Source organism: Castor canadensis, chromosome 10 (assembly GCF_047511655.1).
Source record: "Castor canadensis chromosome 10, mCasCan1.hap1v2, whole genome shotgun sequence".
NCBI classification, from domain to species: domain Eukaryota; kingdom Metazoa; phylum Chordata; class Mammalia; order Rodentia; family Castoridae; genus Castor; species Castor canadensis.
In genome coordinates, this window is record NC_133395.1 from 86,688,968 (window position 1) to 86,712,823 (window position 23,856).

General features: G+C 67.6%; 11 non-coding genes across 11 annotated transcripts; all 11 read right to left on the reverse strand.

Annotated features, from left to right (window-relative positions):
• Positions 1 to 692: 692 nt before the first annotated feature.
• On the reverse strand, positions 693 to 811 carry LOC141412362 (5S ribosomal RNA). The gene has a single exon (XR_012437201.1). It is a non-coding gene; the product is annotated as a 5S ribosomal RNA (ribosomal RNA).
• Positions 812 to 2,949: 2,138 nt separating this feature from the next.
• On the reverse strand, positions 2,950 to 3,068 carry LOC141412363 (5S ribosomal RNA). The gene has a single exon (XR_012437202.1). It is a non-coding gene; the product is annotated as a 5S ribosomal RNA (ribosomal RNA).
• Positions 3,069 to 5,206: 2,138 nt separating this feature from the next.
• LOC141412364 (5S ribosomal RNA) lies at positions 5,207 to 5,325 on the reverse strand. Its single transcript, XR_012437203.1, has one exon. It is a non-coding gene; the product is annotated as a 5S ribosomal RNA (ribosomal RNA).
• A 2,146-nt stretch (positions 5,326 to 7,471) lies between these two features.
• LOC141412959 (5S ribosomal RNA) lies at positions 7,472 to 7,590 on the reverse strand. Its single transcript, XR_012437801.1, has one exon. It is a non-coding gene; the product is annotated as a 5S ribosomal RNA (ribosomal RNA).
• A 2,144-nt stretch (positions 7,591 to 9,734) lies between these two features.
• Positions 9,735 to 9,853, reverse strand: LOC141412365 (5S ribosomal RNA). The gene has a single exon (XR_012437204.1). It is a non-coding gene; the product is annotated as a 5S ribosomal RNA (ribosomal RNA).
• Positions 9,854 to 11,994: 2,141 nt separating this feature from the next.
• On the reverse strand, positions 11,995 to 12,113 carry LOC141412366 (5S ribosomal RNA). The gene has a single exon (XR_012437205.1). It is a non-coding gene; the product is annotated as a 5S ribosomal RNA (ribosomal RNA).
• Positions 12,114 to 14,251: 2,138 nt separating this feature from the next.
• On the reverse strand, positions 14,252 to 14,370 carry LOC141412367 (5S ribosomal RNA). Its single transcript, XR_012437206.1, has one exon. It is a non-coding gene; the product is annotated as a 5S ribosomal RNA (ribosomal RNA).
• A 2,145-nt stretch (positions 14,371 to 16,515) lies between these two features.
• Positions 16,516 to 16,634, reverse strand: LOC141412960 (5S ribosomal RNA). The gene has a single exon (XR_012437802.1). It is a non-coding gene; the product is annotated as a 5S ribosomal RNA (ribosomal RNA).
• A 2,145-nt stretch (positions 16,635 to 18,779) lies between these two features.
• On the reverse strand, positions 18,780 to 18,898 carry LOC141412813 (5S ribosomal RNA). Its single transcript, XR_012437655.1, has one exon. It is a non-coding gene; the product is annotated as a 5S ribosomal RNA (ribosomal RNA).
• A 2,146-nt stretch (positions 18,899 to 21,044) lies between these two features.
• LOC141412961 (5S ribosomal RNA) lies at positions 21,045 to 21,163 on the reverse strand. The gene has a single exon (XR_012437803.1). It is a non-coding gene; the product is annotated as a 5S ribosomal RNA (ribosomal RNA).
• Positions 21,164 to 23,307: 2,144 nt separating this feature from the next.
• Positions 23,308 to 23,426, reverse strand: LOC141412368 (5S ribosomal RNA). Its single transcript, XR_012437207.1, has one exon. It is a non-coding gene; the product is annotated as a 5S ribosomal RNA (ribosomal RNA).
• Positions 23,427 to 23,856: the final 430 nt, after the last annotated feature.

Sequence of the window (23,856 nt, forward strand, 5' to 3'; positions counted from 1 at the left end):
TCCTTGAGCTGACTGAGGAGTGCTTTGAGACCCGGAGGGTGGCACAGGCGACTGGGCGCCAGCGGCGGCACTCCCTCCCTTTGAGCGGGACGGGGAGCTGCCGCTGGCATCCGGAGCTCTGGCGGCCTGCGCCCTCTGTCCCTGTGACCGCAGGCTCTGCCGTGGGAGGCGGGATCCCACGTAGAGGTCGCGCGCTGGCTGCCCTGTCTTGGGTTGAGCGACGGAGCGCGACGTGGAGCAGCACCCGACTGAGGCTCCCTGCTTCTCTGTCCCCTGGCGTCTTGCCCTGGACCCAGTGCACCACCTTGTGGCGAGCCCAGGTGTGGCGCGTCCCGCTGTGGGGCCCGCTGGGGTGCAGGACCCACTTTCTCATGGCTTCCGCACGTCCCTCCCCGCCCGCCTGGAGGGCAGTTGGGGAGCGGTCCCCAACGTGGCCTGGGACCAACCTCGCTGGTGACCCGTGTCGTGGGCGCGTGCCCCAGGAGAGTGTGGGGAGGGGAGAGGATTCGGGGACGTAGCTGTGAGGATTCGGTGTGCGTGGGTCTGGCGGGTGGCCCGGACGGGGTCGGGGTCGTGGTCACGGTGGGTCGTTGTGGTGGTGGTGTTGGTGGTGCTGGGGGTGGTGGTGGTGGTGGGGGGGTGGTGGCGAAGTCCCCGAAGACAAAAGGAGCAGCGAGGGAGGGAGGAGCAAAAGCCTACAGCACCCGGTATTCCCAGGCGGTCCCCCATCCAAGTACTAACCAGGCCCGACCCTGCTTAGCTTCCGAGATCAGACGAGATCGGGCGCGTTCAGGGTGGTATGGCCGTAGACGCTAGCCGCCGCCTCCGGGAGCCCCAAGAGCCTGCCGAGGGCCCCGGCGTGCGTCTCCACGCTGCTCTCCTGGCACGGCTGGGAGTCCGGGTGGGGGCTGGCAGCCCGGGGCCAGCGGCCAGAGGCCCCGCGCGCCTGCTCGGGCAGCCGGTCTCGCCCAGGTGGCCGCTGGGTGGCTTTCTTCCCGAGGTGTCCTGCTGCCAGGACGAGGGTCAAGTTTTCTCGGGGGAAAATTTCTCAGTGCTCTCGGGCGCTTGTTCTTCTGGGAATGTCCACTGCTGTGGCCAAGGCGGGGGACGCACAGCTCGGGCCAGGGCAAGCAGCCGCCCTCCTCCGTCGCCTCCTGGAGCCGTATCCTTGGGTGGGTGCGTGGCTCCCAGCGGAGGTCTCGGGGACCCTTCCGGTCCTCTTCGTCCGGAAAGCGCCACTGCCCCTCCAGCCCATCAGGAAAACGGCAGCCGCGCCCTTCGCCGACCCGCTCCGCCCTCCTCCACACTCAGGGCCTGGGGCTGCGGGGCTGAATCGTGAGGCTTTCCAGCCCAGGACTTCACCTCTGGCCCCTTTCACACACGGGATCTTGGGAAGAAGAAACAAAACCAAACACAGCCAAAGCCATCTCCTCCGACCCGGGGCCCCTCCACATCCCTTCCGATCCCAGGTTCCTGCGGCCTCCCGGGGCGTTTCTCCCAGGCAGGCCTTCGCGGCCACTACACGGGGCTGAGCACTCGAGTCCTCGGGCGTCACGGGGCCCGCGGCCACGCCAAGCACGCACGACTCCCGGGTCTCGTCTGCTCCTGGGTGCCCTGGGCCTCTTCCCTGTGCCGCTGCTGGGTCTTGTGCCCCTGCTTGGCCTCCTTCAGACCCGGCCCCGTGCTACGCGGCCACGTGCTACAGGATCGTGCCAGCAGAACTGGCCCTGGCTGAGCCCCGTACCCACCCTCCTGCCATCCCTGGCCCTGCTAGCAAATGGCAGAGATCCTCTGGCCTCCGAACCCAGACAAAAATCCTGATGCAGTTGGCCGAGGGGCCGCAAACCAAGGCTTCGCTTGTTCCCGCTCAGGCCCCAGCCATACCCTCTTGTCCTTCGGCTGCTCGTGTGTGGGGTGGGGGAGAGGAGGGTGCGTCCCCGTGCGTGCGTGCGTGGTCTGGGTGTCTCTGCGTGGTGTGTGTGTGTGTGTGTGTGTGTTAGATGCCGTGCCTGGTGTAGGTGGGGAAGAGCAAGCCCTCACGCACAGAGCCCCATCACACACTGGGGCCGGGCCGAGGGGGTCAATCTGCTCGGCCTGATTGCGTTGGGCATACATTGCAGAAGGTGGGTTTTCCAAGGCGGAGCAGAGGGTCCCGGCACCTGAGGTTGTCCACGGGGAGAATGTCTGTTCCACGGGGGCAAGCGGTCCCTTCCGTCGTGCCCAAGCCCATGTGACCCCGAAGGCCAGGTGGCCCCGGTCCTTGAGCTGACTGAGGAGTGCTTTGAGACCCGGAGGGTGGCACAGGCGACTGGGCGCCAGCGGCGGCACTCCCTCCCTTTGAGCGGGACGGGGAGCTGCCGCTGGCATCCGGAGCTCTGGCGGCCTGCGCCCTCTGTCCCTGTGACCGCAGGCTCTGCCGTGGGAGGCGGGATCCCACGTAGAGGTCGCGCGCTGGCTGCCCTGTCTTGGGTTGAGCGACGGAGCGCGACGTGGAGCAGCACCCGACTGAGGCTCCCTGCTTCTCTGTCCCCTGGCGTCTTGCCCTGGACCCAGTGCACCACCTTGTGGCGAGCCCAGGTGTGGCGCGTCCCGCTGTGGGGCCCGCTGGGGTGCAGGACCCACTTTCTCATGGCTTCCGCACGTCCCTCCCCGCCCGCCTGGAGGGCAGTTGGGGAGCGGTCCCCAACGTGGCCTGGGACCAACCTCGCTGGTGACCCGTGTCGTGGGCGCGTGCCCCAGGAGAGTGTGGGGAGGGGAGAGGATTCGGGGACGTAGCTGTGAGGATTCGGTGTGCGTGGGTCTGGCGGGTGGCCCGGACGGGGTCGGGGTCGTGGTCACGGTGGGTCGTTGTGGTGGTGGTGTTGGTGGTGCTGGGGGTGGTGGTGGTGGTGGGGGGGTGGTGGCGAAGTCCCCGAAGACAAAAGGAGCAGCGAGGGAGGGAGGAGCAAAAGCCTACAGCACCCGGTATTCCCAGGCGGTCCCCCATCCAAGTACTAACCAGGCCCGACCCTGCTTAGCTTCCGAGATCAGACGAGATCGGGCGCGTTCAGGGTGGTATGGCCGTAGACGCTAGCCGCCGCCTCCGGGAGCCCCAAGAGCCTGCCGAGGGCCCCGGCGTGCGTCTCCACGCTGCTCTCCTGGCACGGCTGGGAGTCCGGGTGGGGGCTGGCAGCCCGGGGCCAGCGGCCAGAGGCCCCGCGCGCCTGCTCGGGCAGCCGGTCTCGCCCAGGTGGCCGCTGGGTGGCTTTCTTCCCGAGGTGTCCTGCTGCCAGGACGAGGGTCAAGTTTTCTCGGGGGAAAATTTCTCAGTGCTCTCGGGCGCTTGTTCTTCTGGGAATGTCCACTGCTGTGGCCAAGGCGGGGGACGCACAGCTCGGGCCAGGGCAAGCAGCCGCCCTCCTCCGTCGCCTCCTGGAGCCGTATCCTTGGGTGGGTGCGTGGCTCCCAGCGGAGGTCTCGGGGACCCTTCCGGTCCTCTTCGTCCGGAAAGCGCCACTGCCCCTCCAGCCCATCAGGAAAACGGCAGCCGCGCCCTTCGCCGACCCGCTCCGCCCTCCTCCACACTCAGGGCCTGGGGCTGCGGGGCTGAATCGTGAGGCTTTCCAGCCCAGGACTTCACCTCTGGCCCCTTTCACACACGGGATCTTGGGAAGAAGAAACAAAACCAAACACAGCCAAAGCCATCTCCTCCGACCCGGGGCCCCTCCACATCCCTTCCGATCCCAGGTTCCTGCGGCCTCCCGGGGCGTTTCTCCCAGGCAGGCCTTCGCGGCCACTACACGGGGCTGAGCACTCGAGTCCTCGGGCGTCACGGGGCCCGCGGCCACGCCAAGCACGCACGACTCCCGGGTCTCGTCTGCTCCTGGGTGCCCTGGGCCTCTTCCCTGTGCCGCTGCTGGGTCTTGTGCCCCTGCTTGGCCTCCTTCAGACCCGGCCCCGTGCTACGCGGCCACGTGCTACAGGATCGTGCCAGCAGAACTGGCCCTGGCTGAGCCCCGTACCCACCCTCCTGCCATCCCTGGCCCTGCTAGCAAATGGCAGAGATCCTCTGGCCTCCGAACCCAGACAAAAATCCTGATGCAGTTGGCCGAGGGGCCGCAAACCAAGGCTTCGCTTGTTCCCGCTCAGGCCCCAGCCATACCCTCTTGTCCTTCGGCTGCTCGTGTGTGGGGTGGGGGAGAGGAGGGTGCGTCCCCGTGCGTGCGTGCGTGGTCTGGGTGTCTCTGCGTGGTGTGTGTGTGTGTGTGTGTGTGTTAGATGCCGTGCCTGGTGTAGGTGGGGAAGAGCAAGCCCTCACGCACAGAGCCCCATCACACACTGGGGCCGGGCCGAGGGGGTCAATCTGCTCGGCCTGATTGCGTTGGGCATACATTGCAGAAGGTGGGTTTTCCAAGGCGGAGCAGAGGGTCCCGGCACCTGAGGTTGTCCACGGGGAGAATGTCTGTTCCACGGGGGCAAGCGGTCCCTTCCGTCGTGCCCAAGCCCATGTGACCCCGAAGGCCAGGTGGCCCCGGTCCTTGAGCTGACTGAGGAGTGCTTTGAGACCCGGAGGGTGGCACAGGCGACTGGGCGCCAGCGGCGGCACTCCCTCCCTTTGAGCGGGACGGGGAGCTGCCGCTGGCATCCGGAGCTCTGGCGGCCTGCGCCCTCTGTCCCTGTGACCGCAGGCTCTGCCGTGGGAGGCGGGATCCCACTTAGAGGTCGCGCGCTGGCTGCCCTGTCTTGGGTTGAGCGACGGAGCGCGACGTGGAGCAGCACCCGACTGAGGCTCCCTGCTTCTCTGTCCCCTGGCGTCTTGCCCTGGACCCAGTGCACCACCTTGTGGCGAGCCCAGGTGTGGCGCGTCCCGCTGTGGGGCCCGCTGGGGTGCAGGACCCACTTTCTCATGGCTTCCGCACGTCCCTCCCCGCCCGCCTGGAGGGCAGTTGGGGAGCGGTCCCCAACGTGGCCTGGGACCAACCTCGCTGGTGACCCGTGTCGTGGGCGCGTGCCCCAGGAGAGTGTGGGGAGGGGAGAGGATTCGGGGACGTAGCTGTGAGGATTCGGTGTGCGTGGGTCTGGCGGGTGGCCCGGACGGGGTCGGGGTCGTGGTCACGGTGGGTCGTTGTGGTGGTGGTGTTGGTGGTGCTGGGGGTGGTGGTGGTGGTGGGGGGGTGGTGGCGAAGTCCCCGAAGACAAAAGGAGCAGCGAGGGAGGGAGGAGCAAAAGCCTACAGCACCCGGTATTCCCAGGCGGTCCCCCATCCAAGTACTAACCAGGCCCGACCCTGCTTAGCTTCCGAGATCAGACGAGATCGGGCGCGTTCAGGGTGGTATGGCCGTAGACGCTAGCCGCCGCCTCCGGGAGCCCCAAGAGCCTGCCGAGGGCCCCGGCGTGCGTCTCCACGCTGCTCTCCTGGCACGGCTGGGAGTCCGGGTGGGGGCTGGCAGCCCGGGGCCAGCGGCCAGAGGCCCCGCGCGCCTGCTCGGGCAGCCGGTCTCGCCCAGGTGGCCGCTGGGTGGCTTTCTTCCCGAGGTGTCCTGCTGCCAGGACGAGGGTCAAGTTTTCTCGGGGGAAAATTTCTCAGTGCTCTCGGGTGCTTGTTCTTCTGGGAATGTCCACTGCTGTGGCCAAGGCGGGGGACGCACAGCTCGGGCCAGGGCAAGCAGCCGCCCTCCTCCGTCGCCTCCTGGAGCCGTATCCTTGGGTGGGTGCGTGGCTCCCAGCGGAGGTCTCGGGGACCCTTCCGGTCCTCTTCGTCCGGAAAGCGCCACTGCCCCTCCAGCCCATCAGGAAAACGGCAGCCGCGCCCTTCGCCGACCCGCTCCGCCCTCCTCCACACTCAGGGCCTGGGGCTGCGGGGCTGAATCTTGAGGCTTTCCAGCCCAGGACTTCACCTCTGGCCCCTTTCACACCCGGGATCTTGGGAAGAAGAAACAAAACCAAACACAGCCAAAGCCATCTCCTCCGACCCGGGGCCCCTCCACATCCCTTCCGATCCCGGGTTCCTGCCGGCCTCCCGGGGCGTTTCTCCCAGGCAGGCCTTCGCGGCCACTACACGGGGCTGAGCACTCGAGTCCTCGGGCGTCACGGGGCCCGCGGCCACGCCAAGCACGCACGACTCCCGGGTCTCGTCTGCTCCTGGGTGCCCTGGGCCTCTTCCCTGTGCCGCTGCTGGGTCTTGTGCCCCTGCTTGGCCTCCTTCAGACCCGGCCCCGTGCTACGCGGCCACGTGCTACAGGATCGTGCCAGCAGAACTGGCCCTGGCTGAGCCCCGTACCCACCCTCCTGCCATCCCTGGCCCTGCTAGCAAATGGCAGAGATCCTCTGGCCTCCGAGCCCAGACAAAAATCCTGATGCAGTTGGCCGAGGGGCCGCAAACCAAGGCTTCGCTTGTTCCCGCTCAGGCCCCAGCCATACCCTCTTGTCCTTCGGCTGCTCGTGTGTGGGTTGGGGGAGAGGAGGGTGCGTCCCCGTGCGTGCGTGCGTGGTCTGGGTGTCTCTGCGTGGTGTGTGTGTGTGTGTGTGTGTGTGTGTTAGATGCCGTGCCTGGTGTAGGTGGGGAAGAGCAAGCCCTCACGCACAGAGCCCCATCACACACTGGGGCCGGGCCGAGGGGGTCAATCTGCTCGGCCTGATTGCGTTGGGCATACATTGCAGAAGGTGGGTTTTCCAAGGCGGAGCAGAGGGTCCCGGCACCTGAGGTTGTCCACGGGGAGAATGTCTGTTCCACGGGGGCAAGCGGTCCCTTCCGTCGTGCCCAAGCCCATGTGACCCCGAAGGCCAGGTGGCCCCGGTCCTTGAGCTGACTGAGGAGTGCTTTGAGACCCGGAGGGTGGCACAGGCGACTGGGCGCCAGCGGCGGCCCTCCCTCCCTTTGAGCGGGACTGGGAGCTGCCGCTGGCATCCGGAGCTCTGGCGGCCTGCGCCCTCTGTCCCTGTGACCGCAGGCTCTGCCGTGGGAGGCGGGATCCCACGTAGAGGTCCCGCGCTGGCTGCCCTGTCTTGGGTTGAGCGACGGAGCGCGACGTGGAGCAGCACCCGACTGAGGCTCCCTGCTTCTCTGTCCCCTGGCGTCTTGCCCTGGACCCAGTGCACCACCTTGTGGCGAGCCCAGGTGTGGCGCGTCCCGCTGTGGGGCCCGCTGGGGTGCAGGACCCACTTTCTCATGGCTTCCGCACGTCCCTCCCCGCCCGCCTGGAGGGCAGTTGGGGAGCGGTCCCCAACGTGGCCTGGGACCAACCTCGCTGGTGACCCGTGTCGCGGGCGCGCGCCCCAGGAGAGTGTGGGGAGGGGAGAGGCTTCGGGGACGTAGCTGTGAGGATTCGGTGTGCGTGGGTCTGGCGGGTGGCCCGGACGGGGTCGGGGTCGTGGTCACGGTGGGTCGTTGTGGTGGTGGTGGTGGTGGTGGTGCTGGGGGTGGTGGTGGTGGTGGGGGGGTGGTGGCGAAGTCCCCGAAGACAAAAGGAGCAGCGAGGGAGGGAGGAGCAAAAGCCTACAGCACCCGGTATTCCCAGGCGGTCCCCCATCCAAGTACTAACCACGCCCGACCCTGCTTAGCTTCCGAGATCATACGAGATCGGGCGCGTTCAGGGTGGTATGGCCGTAGACGCTAGCCGCCGCCTCCGGGAGCCCCAAGAGCCTGCCGAGGGCCCCGGCGTGCATCTCCACGCTGCTCTCTTGGCAAGGCTGGGAGTCCGGGTGGGGGCTGGCAGCCCGGGGCCAGCGGCCAGAGGCCCCGCGCGCCTGCTCGGGCAGCCGGTCTCGCCCAGGTGGCCGCTGGGTGGCTTTCTTCCCGAGGTGTCCTGCTGCCAGGACGAGGGTCAAGTTTTCTCGGGGGAAAATTTCTCAGTGCTCTCGGGCGCTTGTTCTTCTGGGAATGTCCACTGCTGTGGCCAAGGCGGGGGACGCACAGCTCGGGCCAGGGCAAGCAGCCGCCCTCCTCCGTCGCCTCCTGGAGCCGTATCCTTGGGAGGGTGCGTGGCTCCCAGCGGAGGTCTCGGGGACCCTTCCGGCCCTCTTCGTCCGGAAAGCGCCACTGCCCCTCCAGCCCATCAGGAAAACGGCAGCCGCGCCCTTCGCCGACCCGCTCCGCCCTCCTCCACACTCAGGGCCTGGGGCTGCGGGGCTGAATCGTGAGGCTTTCCAGCCCAGGACTTCACCTCTGGCCCCTTTCACACCCGGGATCTTGGGAAGAAGAAACAAAACCAAACACAGCCAAAGCCATCTCCTCCGACCCGGGGCCCCTCCACATCCCTTCCGATCCCGGGTTCCTGCCGGCCTCCCGGGGCGTTTCTCCCAGGCAGGCCTTCGCGGCCACTACACGGGGCTGAGCACTCGAGTCCTCGGGCGTCACGGGGCCCGCGGCCACGCCAAGCACGCACGACTCCCGGGTCTCGTCTGCTCCTGGGTGCCCTGGGCCTCTTCCCTGTGCCGCTGCTGGGTCTTGTGCCCCTGCTTGCCCTCCTTCAGACCCGGCCCCGTACTACGCGGCCACGTGCTACAGGATCGTGCCAGCAGAACTGGCCCTGGCTGAGCCCCGTACCCACCCTCCTGCCATCCCTGGCCCTGCTAGCAAATGGCAGAGATCCTCTGGCCTCCGAGCCCAGACAAAAATCCTGATGCAGTTGGCCGAGGGGCCGCAAACCAAGGCTTCGCTTGTTCCCGCTCAGGCCCCAGCCATACCCTGTTGTCCTTTGGCTGCTCGTGTGTGGGGTGGGGGAGAGGAGGGTGCGTCCCCGTGCATGCGTGCGTGGTCTGGGTGTCTCTGCGTGGTGTGTGTGTGTGTGTGTGTGTGTGTTAGATGCCGTGCCTGGTGTAGGTGGGGAAGAGCAAGCCCTCACGCACAGAGCCCCATCACACACTGGGGCCGGGCCGAGGGGGTCAATCTGCTCGGCCTGATTGCGTTGGGCATACATTGCAGAAGGTGGGTTTTCCAAGGCGGAGCAGAGGGTCCCGGCACCTGAGGTTGTCCACGGGGAGAATGTCTGTTCCACGGGGGCAAGCGGTCCCTTCCGTCGTGCCCAAGCCCATGTGACCCCGAAGGCCAGGTGGCCCCGGTCCTTGAGCTGACTGAGGAGTGCTTTGAGACCCGGAGGGTGGCACAGGCGACTGGGCGCCAGCGGCGGCCCTCCCTCCCTTTGAGCGGGACTGGGAGCTGCCGCTGGCATCCGGAGCTCTGGCGGCCTGCGCCCTCTGTCCCTGTGACCGCAGGCTCTGCCGTGGGAGGCGGGATCCCACGTAGAGGTCCCGCGCTGGCTGCCCTGTCTTGGGTTGAGCGACGGAGCGCGACGTGGAGCAGCACCCGACTGAGGCTCCCTGCTTCTCTGTCCCCTGGCGTCTTGCCCTGGACCCAGTGCACCACCTTGTGGCGAGCCCAGGTGTGGCGCGTCCCGCTGTGGGGCCCGCTGGGGTGCAGGACCCACTTTCTCATGGCTTCCGCACGTCCCTCCCCGCCCGCCTGGAGGGCAGTTGGGGAGCGGTCCCCAACGTGGCCTGGGACCAACCTCGCTGGTGACCCGTGTCGCGGGCGCGCGCCCCAGGAGAGTGTGGGGAGGGGAGAGGCTTCGGGGACGTAGCTGTGAGGATTCGGTGTGCGTGGGTCTGGCGGGTGGCCCGGACGGGGTCGGGGTCGTGGTCACGGTGGGTCGTTGTGGTGGTGGTGGTGGTGGTGGTGCTGGGGGTGGTGGTGGTGGTGGGGGGGTGGTGGCGAAGTCCCCGAAGACAAAAGGAGCAGCGAGGGAGGGAGGAGCAAAAGCCTACAGCACCCGGTATTCCCAGGCGGTCCCCCATCCAAGTACTAACCAGGCCCGACCCTGCTTAGCTTCCGAGATCAGACGAGATCGGGCGCGTTCAGGGTGGTATGGCCGTAGACGCTAGCCGCCGCCTCCGGGAGCCCCAAGAGCCTGCCGAGGGCCCCGGCGTGCATCTCCACGCTGCTCTCTTGGCAAGGCTGGGAGTCCGGGTGGGGGCTGGCAGCCCGGGGCCAGCGGCCAGAGGCCCCGCGCGCCTGCTCGGGCAGCCGGTCTCGCCCAGGTGGCCGCTGGGTGGCTTTCTTCCCGAGGTGTCCTGCTGCCAGGACGAGGGTCAAGTTTTCTCGGGGGAAAATTTCTCAGTGCTCTCGGGCGCTTGTTCTTCTGGGAATGTCCACTGCTGTGGCCAAGGCGGGGGACGCACAGCTCGGGCCAGGGCAAGCAGCCGCCCTCCTCCGTCGCCTCCTGGAGCCTTATCCTTGGGAGGGTGCGTGGCTCCCAGCGGAGGTCTCGGGGACCCTTCCGGTCCTCTTCGTCCGGAAAGCGCCACTGCCCCTCCAGCCCATCAGGAAAACGGCAGCCGCACCCTTCGCCGACCCGCTCCGCCCTCCTCCACACTCAGGGCCTGGGGCTGCGGGGCTGAATCGTGAGGCTTTCCAGCCCAGGACTTCACCTCTGGCCCCTTTCACACCCGGGATCTTGGGAAGAAGAAACAAAACCAAACACAGCCAAAGCCATCTCCTCCGACCCGGGGCCCCTCCACATCCCTTCCGATCCCGGGTTCCTGCCGGCCTCCCGGGGCGTTTCTCCCAGGCAGGCCTTCGCGGCCACTACACGGGGCTGAGCACTCGAGTCCTCGGGCGTCACGGGGCCCGCGGCCACGCCAAGCACGCACGACTCCCGGGTCTCGTCTGCTCCTGGGTGCCCTGGGCCTCTTCCCTGTGCCGCTGCTGAGTCTTGTGCCCCTGCTTGGCCTCCTTCAGACCCGGCCCCGTGCTACGCGGCCACGTGCTACAGGATCGTGCCAGCAGAACTGGCCCTGGCTGAGCCCCGTACCCACCCTCCTGCCATCCCTGGCCCTGCTAGCAAATGGCAGAGATCCTCTGGCCTCCGAGCCCAGACAAAAATCCTGATGCAGTTGGCCGAGGGGCCGCAAACCAAGGCTTCGCTTGTTCCCGCTCAGGCCCCAGCCATACCCTCTTGTCCTTCGGCTGCTAGTGTGTGGGGTGGGGGAGAGGAGGGTGCGTCCCCGTGCGTGCGTGCGTGGTCTGGGTGTCTCTGCGTGGTGTGTGTGTGTGTGTGTGTGTGTGTTAGATGCCGTGCCTGGTGTAGGTGGGCAAGAGCAAGCCCTCACGCACAGAGCCCCATCACACACTGGGGCCGGGCCGAGGGGGTCAATCTGCTCGGCCTGATTGTGTTGGGCATACATTGCAGAAGGTGGGTTTTCCAAGGCGGAGCAGAGGGTCCCGGCACCTGAGGTTGTCCACGGGGAGAATGTCTGTTCCACGGGGGCAAGCGGTCCCTTCCGTCGTGCCCAAGCCCATGTGACCCCGAAGGCCAGGTGGCCCCGGTCCTTGAGCTGACTGAGGAGTGCTTTGAGACCCGGAGGGTGGCACAGGCGACTGGGCGCCAGCGGCGGCCCTCCCTCCCTTTGAGCGGGACTGGGAGCTGCCGCTGGCATCCGGAGCTCTGGCGGCCTGCGCCCTCTGTCCCTGTGACCGCAGGCTCTGCCGTGGGAGGCGGGATCCCACGTAGAGGTCCCGCGCTAGCTGCCCTGTCTTGGGTTGAGCGACGGAGCGCGACGTGGAGCAGCACCCGACTGAGGCTCCCTGCTTCTCTGTCCCCTGGCGTCTTGCCCTGGACCCAGTGCACCACCTTGTGGCGAGCCCAGGTGTGGCGCGTCCCGCTGTGGGGCTCGCTGGGGTGCAGGACCCACTTTCTCATGGCTTCCGCACGTCCCTCCCCGCCCGCCTGGAGGGCAGTTGGGGAGCGGTCCCCAACGTGGCCTGGGACCAACCTCGCTGGTGACCCGTGTCGTGGGCGCGTGCCCCAGGAGAGTGTGGGGAGGGGAGAGGATTCGGGGACGTAGCTGTGAGGATTCGGTGTGCGTGGGTCTGGCGGGTGGCCCGGACGGGGTCGGGGTCGTGGTCACGGTGGGTCGTTGTGGTGGTGGTGTTGGTGGTGCTGGGGGTGGTGGTGGTGGTGGGGGGGTGGTGGCGAAGTCCCCGAAGACAAAAGGAGCAGCGAGGGAGGGAGGAGCAAAAGCCTACAGCACCCGGTATTCCCAGGCGGTCCCCCATCCAAGTACTAACCAGGCCCGACCCTGCTTAGCTTCCGAGATCAGACGAGATCGGGCGCGTTCAGGGTGGTATGGCCGTAGACGCTAGCCGCCGCCTCCGGGAGCCCCAAGAGCCTGCCGAGGGCCCCGGCGTGCGTCTCCACGCTGCTCTCCTGGCACGGCTGGGAGTCCGGGTGGGGGCTGGCAGCCCGGGGCCAGCGGCCAGAGGCCCCGCGCGCCTGCTCGGGCAGCCGGTCTCGCCCAGGTGGCCGCTGGGTGGCTTTCTTCCCGAGGTGTCCTGCTGCCAGGACGAGGGTCAAGTTTTCTCGGGGGAAAATTTCTCAGTGCTCTCGGGCGCTTGTTCTTCTGGGAATGTCCACTGCTGTGGCCAAGGCGGGGGACGCACAGCTCGGGCCAGGGCAAGCAGCCGCCCTCCTCCGTCGCCTCCTGGAGCCGTATCCTTGGGTGGGTGCGTGGCTCCCAGCGGAGGTCTCGGGGACCCTTCCGGTCCTCTTCGTCCGGAAAGCGCCACTGCCCCTCCAGCCCATCAGGAAAACGGCAGCCGCGCCCTTCGCCGACCCGCTCCGCCCTCCTCCACACTCAGGGCCTGGGGCTGCGGGGCTGAATCGTGAGGCTTTCCAGCCCAGGACTTCACCTCTGGCCCCTTTCACACACGGGATCTTGGGAAGAAGAAACAAAACCAAACACAGCCAAAGCCATCTCCTCCGACCCGGGGCCCCTCCACATCCCTTCCGATCCCAGGTTCCTGCGGCCTCCCGGGGCGTTTCTCCCAGGCAGGCCTTCGCGGCCACTACACGGGGCGGAGCACTCGAGTCCTCGGGCGTCACGGGGCCCGCGGCCACGCCAAGCACGCACGACTCCCGGGTCTCGTCTGCTCCTGGGTGCCCTGGGCCTCTTCCCTGTGCCGCTGCTGGGTCTTGTGCCCCTGCTTGGCCTCCTTCAGACCCGGCCCCGTGCTACGCGGCCACGTGCTACAGGATCGTGCCAGCAGAACTGGCCCTGGCTGAGCCCCGTACCCACCCTCCTGCCATCCCTGGCCCTGCTAGCAAATGGCAGAGATCCTCTGGCCTCCGAACCCAGACAAAAATCCTGATGCAGTTGGCCGAGGGGCCGCAAACCAAGGCTTCGCTTGTTCCCGCTCAGGCCCCAGCCATACCCTCTTGTCCTTCGGCTGCTCGTGTGTGGGGTGGGGGAGAGGAGGGTGCGTCCCCGTGCGTGCGTGCGTGGTCTGGGTGTCTCTGCGTGGTGTGTGTGTGTGTGTGTGTGTGTTAGATGCCGTGCCTGGTGTAGGTGGGGAAGAGCAAGCCCTCACGCACAGAGCCCCATCACACACTGGGGCCGGGCCGAGGGGGTCAATCTGCTCGGCCTGATTGCGTTGGGCATACATTGCAGAAGGTGGGTTTTCCAAGGCGGAGCAGAGGGTCCCGGCACCTGAGGTTGTCCACGGGGAGAATGTCTGTTCCACGGGGGCAAGCGGTCCCTTCCGTCGTGCCCAAGCCCATGTGACCCCGAAGGCCAGGTGGCCCCGGTCCTTGAGCTGACTGAGGAGTGCTTTGAGACCCGGAGGGTGGCACAGGCGACTGGGCGCCAGCGGCGGCACTCCCTCCCTTTGAGCGGGACGGGGAGCTGCCGCTGGCATCCGGAGCTCTGGCGGCCTGCGCCCTCTGTCCCTGTGACCGCAGGCTCTGCCGTGGGAGGCGGGATCCCACGTAGAGGTCGCGCGCTGGCTGCCCTGTCTTGGGTTGAGCGACGGAGCGCGACGTGGAGCAGCACCCGACTGAGGCTCCCTGCTTCTCTGTCCCCTGGCGTCTTGCCCTGGACCCAGTGCACCACCTTGTGGCGAGCCCAGGTGTGGCGCGTCCCGCTGTGGGGCCCGCTGGGGTGCAGGACCCACTTTCTCATGGCTTCCGCACGTCCCTCCCCGCCCGCCTGGAGGGCAGTTGGGGAGCGGTCCCCAACGTGGCCTGGGACCAACCTCGCTGGTGACCCGTGTCGTGGGCGCGTGCCCCAGGAGAGTGTGGGGAGGGGAGAGGATTCGGGGACGTAGCTGTGAGGATTCGGTGTGCGTGGGTCTGGCGGGTGGCCCGGACGGGGTCGGGGTCGTGGTCACGGTGGGTCGTTGTGGTGGTGGTGTTGGTGGTGCTGGGGGTGGTGGTGGTGGTGGGGGGGTGGTGGCGAAGTCCCCGAAGACAAAAGGAGCAGCGAGGGAGGGAGGAGCAAAAGCCTACAGCACCCGGTATTCCCAGGCGGTCCCCCATCCAAGTACTAACCAGGCCCGACCCTGCTTAGCTTCCGAGATCAGACGAGATCGGGCGCGTTCAGGGTGGTATGGCCGTAGACGCTAGCCGCCGCCTCCGGGAGCCCCAAGAGCCTGCCGAGGGCCCCGGCGTGCGTCTCCACGCTGCTCTCCTGGCACGGCTGGGAGTCCGGGTGGGGGCTGGCAGCCCGGGGCCAGCGGCCAGAGGCCCCGCGCGCCTGCTCGGGCAGCCGGTCTCGCCCAGGTGGCCGCTGGGTGGCTTTCTTCCCGAGGTGTCCTGCTGCCAGGACGAGGGTCAAGTTTTCTCGGGGGAAAATTTCTCAGTGCTCTCGGGCGCTTGTTCTTCTGGGAATGTCCACTGCTGTGGCCAAGGCGGGGGACGCACAGCTCGGGCCAGGGCAAGCAGCCGCCCTCCTCCGTCGCCTCCTGGAGCCGTATCCTTGGGTGGGTGCGTGGCTCCCAGCGGAGGTCTCGGGGACCCTTCCGGTCCTCTTCGTCCGGAAAGCGCCACTGCCCCTCCAGCCCATCAGGAAAACGGCAGCCGCGCCCTTCGCCGACCCGCTCCGCCCTCCTCCACACTCAGGGCCTGGGGCTGCGGGGCTGAATCTTGAGGCTTTCCAGCCCAGGACTTCACCTCTGGCCCCTTTCACACCCGGGATCTTGGGAAGAAGAAACAAAACCAAACACAGCCAAAGCCATCTCCTCCGACCCGGGGCCCCTCCACATCCCTTCCGATCCCGGGTTCCTGCCGGCCTCCCGGGGCGTTTCTCCCAGGCAGGCCTTCGCGGCCACTACACGGGGCTGAGCACTCGAGTCCTCGGGCGTCACGGGGCCCGCGGCCACGCCAAGCACGCACGACTCCCGGGTCTCGTCTGCTCCTGGGTGCCCTGGGCCTCTTCCCTGTGCCGCTGCTGGGTCTTGTGCCCCTGCTTGGCCTCCTTCAGACCCGACCCCGTGCTACGCGGCCACGTGCTACAGGATCGTGCCAGCAGAACTGGCCCTGGCTGAGCCCCGTACCCACCCTCCTGCCATCCCTGGCCCTGCTAGCAAATGCAGAGATCCTCTGGCCTCCGAGCCCAGACAAAAATCCTGATGCAGTTGGCCGAGGGGCCGCAAACCAAGGCTTCGCTTGTTCCCGCTCAGGCCCCAGCCATACCCTCTTGTCCTTCGGCTGCTCGTGTGTGGGTTGGGGGAGAGGAGGGTGCGTCCCCGTGCGTGCGTGCGTGGTCTGGGTGTCTCTGCGTGGTGTGTGTGTGTGTGTGTGTGTGTGTGTTAGATGCCGTGCCTGGTGTAGGTGGGGAAGAGCAAGCCCTCACGCACAGAGCCCCATCACACACTGGGGCCGGGCCGAGGGGGTCAATCTGCTCGGCCTGATTGCGTTGGGCATACATTGCAGAAGGTGGGTTTTCCAAGGCGGAGCAGAGGGTCCCGGCACCTGAGGTTGTCCACGGGGAGAATGTCTGTTCCACGGGGGCAAGCGGTCCCTTCCGTCGTGCCCAAGCCCATGTGACCCCGAAGGCCAGGTGGCCCCGGTCCTTGAGCTGACTGAGGAGTGCTTTGAGACCCGGAGGGTGGCACAGGCGACTGGGCGCCAGCGGCGGCCCTCCCTCCCTTTGAGCGGGACTGGGAGCTGCCGCTGGCATCCGGAGCTCTGGCGGCCTGCGCCCTCTGTCCCTGTGACCGCAGGCTCTGCCGTGGGAGGCGGGATCCCACGTAGAGGTCGCGCGCTGGCTGCCCTGTCTTGGGTTGAGCGACGGAGCGCGACGTGGAGCAGCACCCGACTGAGGCTCCCTGCTTCTCTGTCCCCTGGCGTCTTGCCCTGGACCCAGTGCACCACCTTGTGGCGAGCCCAGGTGTGGCGCGTCCCGCTGTGGGGCCCGCTGGGGTGCAGGACCCACTTTCTCATGGCTTCCGCACGTCCCTCCCCGCCCGCCTGGAGGGCAGTTGGGGAGCGGTCCCCAACGTGGCCTGGGACCAACCTCGCTGGTGACCCGTGTCGCGGGCGCGCGCCCCAGGAGAGTGTGGGGAGGGGAGAGGCTTCGGGGACGTAGCTGTGAGGATTCGGTGTGCGTGGGTCTGGCGGGTGGCCCGGACGGGGTCGGGGTCGTGGTCACGGTGGGTCGTTGTGGTGGTGGTGGTGGTGGTGGTGCTGGGGGTGGTGGTGGTGGTGGGGGGGTGGTGGCGAAGTCCCCGAAGACAAAAGGAGCAGCGAGGGAGGGAGGAGCAAAAGCCTACAGCACCCGGTATTCCCAGGCGGTCCCCCATCCAAGTACTAACCACGCCCGACCCTGCTTAGCTTCCGAGATCATACGAGATCGGGCGCGTTCAGGGTGGTATGGCCGTAGACGCTAGCCGCCGCCTCCGGGAGCCCCAAGAGCCTGCCGAGGGCCCCGGCGTGCATCTCCACGCTGCTCTCTTGGCAAGGCTGGGAGTCCGGGTGGGGGCTGGCAGCCCGGGGCCAGCGGCCAGAGGCCCCGCGCGCCTGCTCGGGCAGCCGGTCTCGCCCAGGTGGCCGCTGGGTGGCTTTCTTCCCGAGGTGTCCTGCTGCCAGGACGAGGGTCAAGTTTTCTCGGGGGAAAATTTCTCAGTGCTCTCGGGCGCTTGTTCTTCTGGGAATGTCCACTGCTGTGGCCAAGGCGGGGGACGCACAGCTCGGGCCAGGGCAAGCAGCCGCCCTCCTCCGTCGCCTCCTGGAGCCGTATCCTTGGGAGGGTGCGTGGCTCCCAGCGGAGGTCTCGGGGACCCTTCCGGCCCTCTTCGTCCGGAAAGCGCCACTGCCCCTCCAGCCCATCAGGAAAACGGCAGCCGCGCCCTTCGCCGACCCGCTCCGCCCTCCTCCACACTCAGGGCCTGGGGCTGCGGGGCTGAATCGTGAGGCTTTCCAGCCCAGGACTTCACCTCTGGCCCCTTTCACACCCGGGATCTTGGGAAGAAGAAACAAAACCAAACACAGCCAAAGCCATCTCCTCCGACCCGGGGCCCCTCCACATCCCTTCCGATCCCGGGTTCCTGCCGGCCTCCCGGGGCGTTTCTCCCAGGCAGGCCTTCGCGGCCACTACACGGGGCTGAGCACTCGAGTCCTCGGGCGTCACGGGGCCCGCGGCCACGCCAAGCACGCACGACTCCCGGGTCTCGTCTGCTCCTGGGTGCCCTGGGCCTCTTCCCTGTGCCGCTGCTGGGTCTTGTGCCCCTGCTTGCCCTCCTTCAGACCCGGCCCCGTACTACGCGGCCACGTGCTACAGGATCGTGCCAGCAGAACTGGCCCTGGCTGAGCCCCGTACCCACCCTCCTGCCATCCCTGGCCCTGCTAGCAAATGGCAGAGATCCTCTGGCCTCCGAGCCCAGACAAAAATCCTGATGCAGTTGGCCGAGGGGCCGCAAACCAAGGCTTCGCTTGTTCCCGCTCAGGCCCCAGCCATACCCTGTTGTCCTTTGGCTGCTAGTGTGTGGGGTGGGGGAGAGGAGGGTGCGTCCCCGTGCATGCGTGCGTGGTCTGGGTGTCTCTGCGTGGTGTGTGTGTGTGTGTGTGTGTGTGTTAGATGCCGTGCCTGGTGTAGGTGGGGAAGAGCAAGCCCTCACGCACAGAGCCCCATCACACACTGGGGCCGGGCCGAGGGGGTCAATCTGCTCGGCCTGATTGCGTTGGGCATACATTGCAGAAGGTGGGTTTTCCAAGGCGGAGCAGAGGGTCCCGGCACCTGAGGTTGTTCACGGGGAGAATGTCTGTTCCACGGGGGCAAGCGGTCCCTTCCGTCGTGCCCAAGCCCATGTGACCCCGAAGGCCAGGTGGCCCCGGTCCTTGAGCTGACTGAGGAGTGCTTTGAGACCCGGAGGGTGGCACAGGCGACTGGGCGCCAGCGGCGGCCCTCCCTCCCTTTGAGCGGGACTGGGAGCTGCCGCTGGCATCCGGAGCTCTGGCGGCCTGCGCCCTCTGTCCCTGTGACCGCAGGCTCTGCCGTGGGAGGCGGGATCCCACGTAGAGGTCCCGCGCTAGCTGCCCTGTCTTGGGTTGAGCGACGGAGCGCGACGTGGAGCAGCACCCGACTGAGGCTCCCTGCTTCTCTGTCCCCTGGCGTCTTGCCCTGGACCCAGTGCACCACCTTGTGGCGAGCCCAGGTGTGGCGCGTCCCGCTGTGGGGCCCGCTGGGGTGCAGGACCCACTTTCTCATGGCTTCCGCACGTCCCTCCCCGCCCGCCTGGAGGGCAGTTGGGGAGCGGTCCCCAACGTGGCCTGGGACCAACCTCGCTGGTGACCCGTGTCGCGGGCGCGCGCCCCAGGAGAGTGTGGGGAGGGGAGAGGATTCGGGGACGTAGCTGTGAGGATTCGGTGTGCGTGGGTCTGGCGGGTGGCCCGGACGGGGTCGGGGTCGTGGTCACGGTGGGTCGTTGTGGTGGTGGTGGTGGTGGTGGTGCTGGGGGTGGTGGTGGTGGTGGGGGGGGTGGTGGCGAAGTCCCCGAAGACAAAAGGAGCAGCGAGGGAGGGAGGAGCAAAAGCCTACAGCACCCGGTATTCCCAGGCGTTCTCCCATCCAAGTACTAACCAGGCCCGACCCTGCTTAGCTTCCGAGATCAGACGAGATCGGGCGCGTTCAGGGTGGTATGGCCGTAGACGCTCGCCGCCGCCTCCGGGAGCCCCAAGAGCCTGCCGAGGGCCCCGGCGTGTGTCTCCACGCTGCTCTCCTGGCACGGCTGGGAGTCCGGGTGGGGGCTGGCAGCCCGGGGCCAGCGGCCAGAGGCCCCGCGCGCCTGCTCGGGCAGCCGGTCTCGCCCAGGTGGCCGCTGGGTGGCTTTCTTCCCGAGGTGTCCTGCTGCCAGGACGAGGGTCAAGTTTTCTCGGGGGAAAATTTCTCAGTGCTCTCGGGCGCTTGTTCTTCTGGGAATGTCCACTGCTGTGGCCAAGGCGGGGGACGCACAGCTCGGGCCAGGGCAAGCAGCCGCCCTCCTCCGTCGCCTCCTGGAGCCGTATCCTTGGGTGGGTGCGTGGCTCCCAGCGGAGGTCTCGGGGACCCTTCCGGCCCTCTTCGTCCGGAAAGCGCCACTGCCCCTCCAGCCCATCAGGAAAACGGCAGCCGCGCCCTTCGCCGACCCGCTCCGCCCTCCTCCACACTCAGGGCCTGGGGCTGCGGGGCTGAATCGTGAGGCTTTCCAGCCCAGGACTTCACCTCTGGCCCCTTTCACACCCGGGATCTTGGGAAGAAGAAACAAAACCAAACACAGCCAAAGCCATCTCCTCCGACCCGGGGCCCCTCCACATCCCTTCCGATCCCGGGTTCCTGCCGGCCTCCCGGGGCGTTTCTCCCAGGCAGGCCTTCGCGGCCACTACACGGGGCTGAGAACTCGAGTCCTCGGGCGTCACGGGGCCCGCGGCCACGCCAAGCACGCACGACTCCCGGGTCTCCTCTGCTCCTGGGTGCCCTGGGCCTCTTCCCTGTGCCGCTGCTGGGTCTTGTGCCCCTGCTTGGCCTCCTTCAGACCCGACCCCGTGCTACGCGGCCACGTGCTACAGGATCGTGCCAGCAGAACTGGCCCTGGCTGAGCCCCGTACCCACCCTCCTGCCATCCCTGGCCCTGCTAGCAAATGGCAGAGATCCTCTGGCCTCCGAGCCCAGACAAAAATCCTGATGCAGTTGGCCGAGGGGCCGCAAACCAAGGCTTCGCTTGTTCCCGCTCAGGCCCCAGCCATACCCTCTTGTCCTTCGGCTGCTCGTGTGTGGGGTGGGGGAGAGGAGGGTGCGTCCCCGTGCGTGCGTGCGTGGTCTGGGTGTCTCTGCGTGGTGTGTGTGTGTGTGTGTGTGTGTGTGTTAGATGCCGTGCCTGGTGTAGGTGGGGAAGAGCAAGCCCTCACGCACAGAGCCCCATCACACACTGGGGCCGGGCCGAGGGGGTCAATCTGCTCGGCCTGATTGCGTTGGGCATACATTGCAGAAGGTGGGTTTTCCAAGGCGGAGCAGAGGGTCCCGGCACCTGAGGTTGTCCACGGGGAGAATGTCTGTTCCACGGGGGCAAGCGGTCCCTTCCGTCGTGCCCAAGCCCATGTGACCCCGAAGGCCAGGTGGCCCCGGTCCTTGAGCTGACTGAGGAGTGCTTTGAGACCCGGAGGGTGGCACAGGCGACTGGGCGCCAGCGGCGGCCCTCCCTCCCTTTGAGCGGGACTGGGAGCTGCCGCTGGCATCCGGAGCTCTGGCGGCCTGCGCCCTCTGTCCCTGTGACCGCAGGCTCTGCCGTGGGAGGCGGGATCCCACGTAGAGGTCGCGCGCTGGCTGCCCTGTCTTGGGTTGAGCGACGGAGCGCGACGTGGAGCAGCACCCGACTGAGGCTCCCTGCTTCTCTGTCCCCTGGCGTCTTGCCCTGGACCCAGTGCACCACCTTGTGGCGAGCCCAGGTGTGGCGCGTCCCGCTGTGGGGCCCGCTGGGGTGCAGGACCCACTTTCTCATGGCTTCCGCACGTCCCTCCCCGCCCGCCTGGAGGGCAGTTGGGGAGCGGTCCCCAACGTGGCCTGGGACCAACCTCGCTGGTGACCCGTGTCGCGGGCGCGCGCCCCAGGAGAGTGTGGGGAGGGGAGAGGCTTCGGGGACGTAGCTGTGAGGATTCGGTGTGCGTGGGTCTGGCGGGTGGCCCGGACGGGGTCGGGGTCGTGGTCACGGTGGGTCGTTGTGGTGGTGGTGGTGGTGGTGGTGCTGGGGGTGGTGGTGGTGGTGGGGGGGTGGTGGCGAAGTCCCCGAAGACAAAAGGAGCAGCGAGGGAGGGAGGAGCAAAAGCCTACAGCACCCGGTATTCCCAGGCGGTCCCCCATCCAAGTACTAACCACGCCCGACCCTGCTTAGCTTCCGAGATCATACGAGATCGGGCGCGTTCAGGGTGGTATGGCCGTAGACGCTAGCCGCCGCCTCCGGGAGCCCCAAGAGCCTGCCGAGGGCCCCGGCGTGCATCTCCACGCTGCTCTCTTGGCAAGGCTGGGAGTCCGGGTGGGGGCTGGCAGCCCGGGGCCAGCGGCCAGAGGCCCCGCGCGCCTGCTCGGGCAGCCGGTCTCGCCCAGTTGGCCGCTGGGTGGCTTTCTTCCCGAGGTGTCCTGCTGCCAGGACGAGGGTCAAGTTTTCTCGGGGGAAAATTTCTCAGTGCTCTCGGGCGCTTGTTCTTCTGGGAATGTCCACTGCTGTGGCCAAGGCGGGGGACGCACAGCTCGGGCCAGGGCAAGCAGCCGCCCTCCTCCGTCGCCTCCTGGAGCCGTATCCTTGGGAGGGTGCGTGGCTCCCAGCGGAGGTCTCGGGGACCCTTCCGGCCCTCTTCGTCCGGAAAGCGCCACTGCCCCTCCAGCCCATCAGGAAAACGGCAGCCGCGCCCTTCGCCGACCCGCTCCGCCCTCCTCCACACTCAGGGCCTGGGGCTGCGGGGCTGAATCGTGAGGCTTTCCAGCCCAGGACTTCACCTCTGGCCCCTTTCACACCCGGGATCTTGGGAAGAAGAAACAAAACCAAACACAGCCAAAGCCATCTCCTCCGACCCGGGGCCCCTCCACATCCCTTCCGATCCCGGGTTCCTGCCGGCCTCCCGGGGCGTTTCTCCCAGGCAGGCCTTCGCGGCCACTACACGGGGCTGAGCACTCGAGTCCTCGGGCGTCACGGGGCCCGCGGCCACGCCAAGCACGCACGACTCCCGGGTCTCGTCTGCTCCTGGGTGCCCTGGGCCTCTTCCCTGTGCCGCTGCTGGGTCTTGTGCCCCTGCTTGCCCTCCTTCAGACCCGGCCCCGTACTACGCGGCCACGTGCTACAGGATCGTGCCAGCAGAACTGGCCCTGGCTGAGCCCCGTACCCACCCTCCTGCCATCCCTGGCCCTGCTAGCAAATGGCAGAGATCCTCTGGCCTCCGAGCCCAGACAAAAATCCTGATGCAGTTGGCCGAGGGGCCGCAAACCAAGGCTTCGCTTGTTCCCGCTCAGGCCCCAGCCATACCCTGTTGTCCTTTGGCTGCTAGTGTGTGGGGTGGGGGAGAGGAGGGTGCGTCCCCGTGCATGCGTGCGTGGTCTGGGTGTCTCTGCGTGGTGTGTGTGTGTGTGTGTGTGTGTGTTAGATGCCGTGCCTGGTGTAGGTGGGGAAGAGCAAGCCCTCACGCACAGAGCCCCATCACACACTGGGGCCGGGCCGAGGGGGTCAATCTGCTCGGCCTGATTGCGTTGGGCATACATTGCAGAAGGTGGGTTTTCCAAGGCGGAGCAGAGGGTCCCGGCACCTGAGGTTGTCCACGGGGAGAATGTCTGTTCCACGGGGGCAAGCGGTCCCTTCCGTCGTGCCCAAGCCCATGTGACCCCGAAGGCCAGGTGGCCCCGGTCCTTGAGCTGACTGAGGAGTGCTTTGAGACCCGGAGGGTGGCACAGGCGACTGGGCGCCAGCGGCGGCCCTCCCTCCCTTTGAGCGGGACTGGGAGCTGCCGCTGGCATCCGGAGCTCTGGCGGCCTGCGCCCTCTGTCCCTGTGACCGCAGGCTCTGCCGTGAGAGGCGGGATCCCACGTAGAGGTCCCGCGCTGGCTGCCCTGTCTTGGGTTGAGCGACGGAGCGCGACGTGGAGCAGCACCCGACTGAGGCTCCCTGCTTCTCTGTCCCCTGGCGTCTTGCCCTGGACCCAGTGCACCACCTTGTGGCGAGCCCAGGTGTGGCGCGTCCCGCTGTGGGGCCCGCTGGGGTGCAGGACCCACTTTCTCATGGCTTCCGCACGTCCCTCCCCGCCCGCCTGGAGGGCAGTTGGGGAGCGGTCCCCAACGTGGCCTGGGACCAACCTCGCTGGTGACCCGTGTCGCGGGCGCGCGCCCCAGGAGAGTGTGGGGAGGGGAGAGGCTTCGGGGACGTAGCTGTGAGGATTCGGTGTGCGTGGGTCTGGCGGGTGGCCCGGACGGGGTCGGGGTCGTGGTCACGGTGGGTCGTTGTGGTGGTGGTGGTGGTGGTGGTGCTGGGGGTGGTGGTGGTGGTGGGGGGGTGGTGGCGAAGTCCCCGAAGACAAAAGGAGCAGCGAGGGAGGGAGGAGCAAAAGCCTACAGCACCCGGTATTCCCAGGCGGTCCCCCATCCAAGTACTAACCAGGCCCGACCCTGCTTAGCTTCCGAGATCAGACGAGATCGGGCGCGTTCAGGGTGGTATGGCCGTAGACGCTAGCCGCCGCCTCCGGGAGCCCCAAGAGCCTGCCGAGGGCCCCGGCGTGCATCTCCACGCTGCTCTCTTGGCAAGGCTGGGAGTCCGGGTGGGGGCTGGCAGCCCGGGGCCAGCGGCCAGAGGCCCCGCGCGCCTGCTCGGGCAGCCGGTCTCGCCCAGGTGGCCGCTGGGTGGCTTTCTTCCCGAGGTGTCCTGCTGCCAGGACGAGGGTCAAGTTTTCTCGGGGGAAAATTTCTCAGTGCTCTCGGGCGCTTGTTCTTCTGGGAATGTCCACTGCTGTGGCCAAGGCGGGGGACGCACAGCTCGGGCCAGGGCAAGCAGCCGCCCTCCTCCGTCGCCTCCTGGAGCCTTATCCTTGGGAGGGTGCGTGGCTCCCAGCGGAGGTCTCGGGGACCCTTCCGGTCCTCTTCGTCCGGAAAGCGCCACTG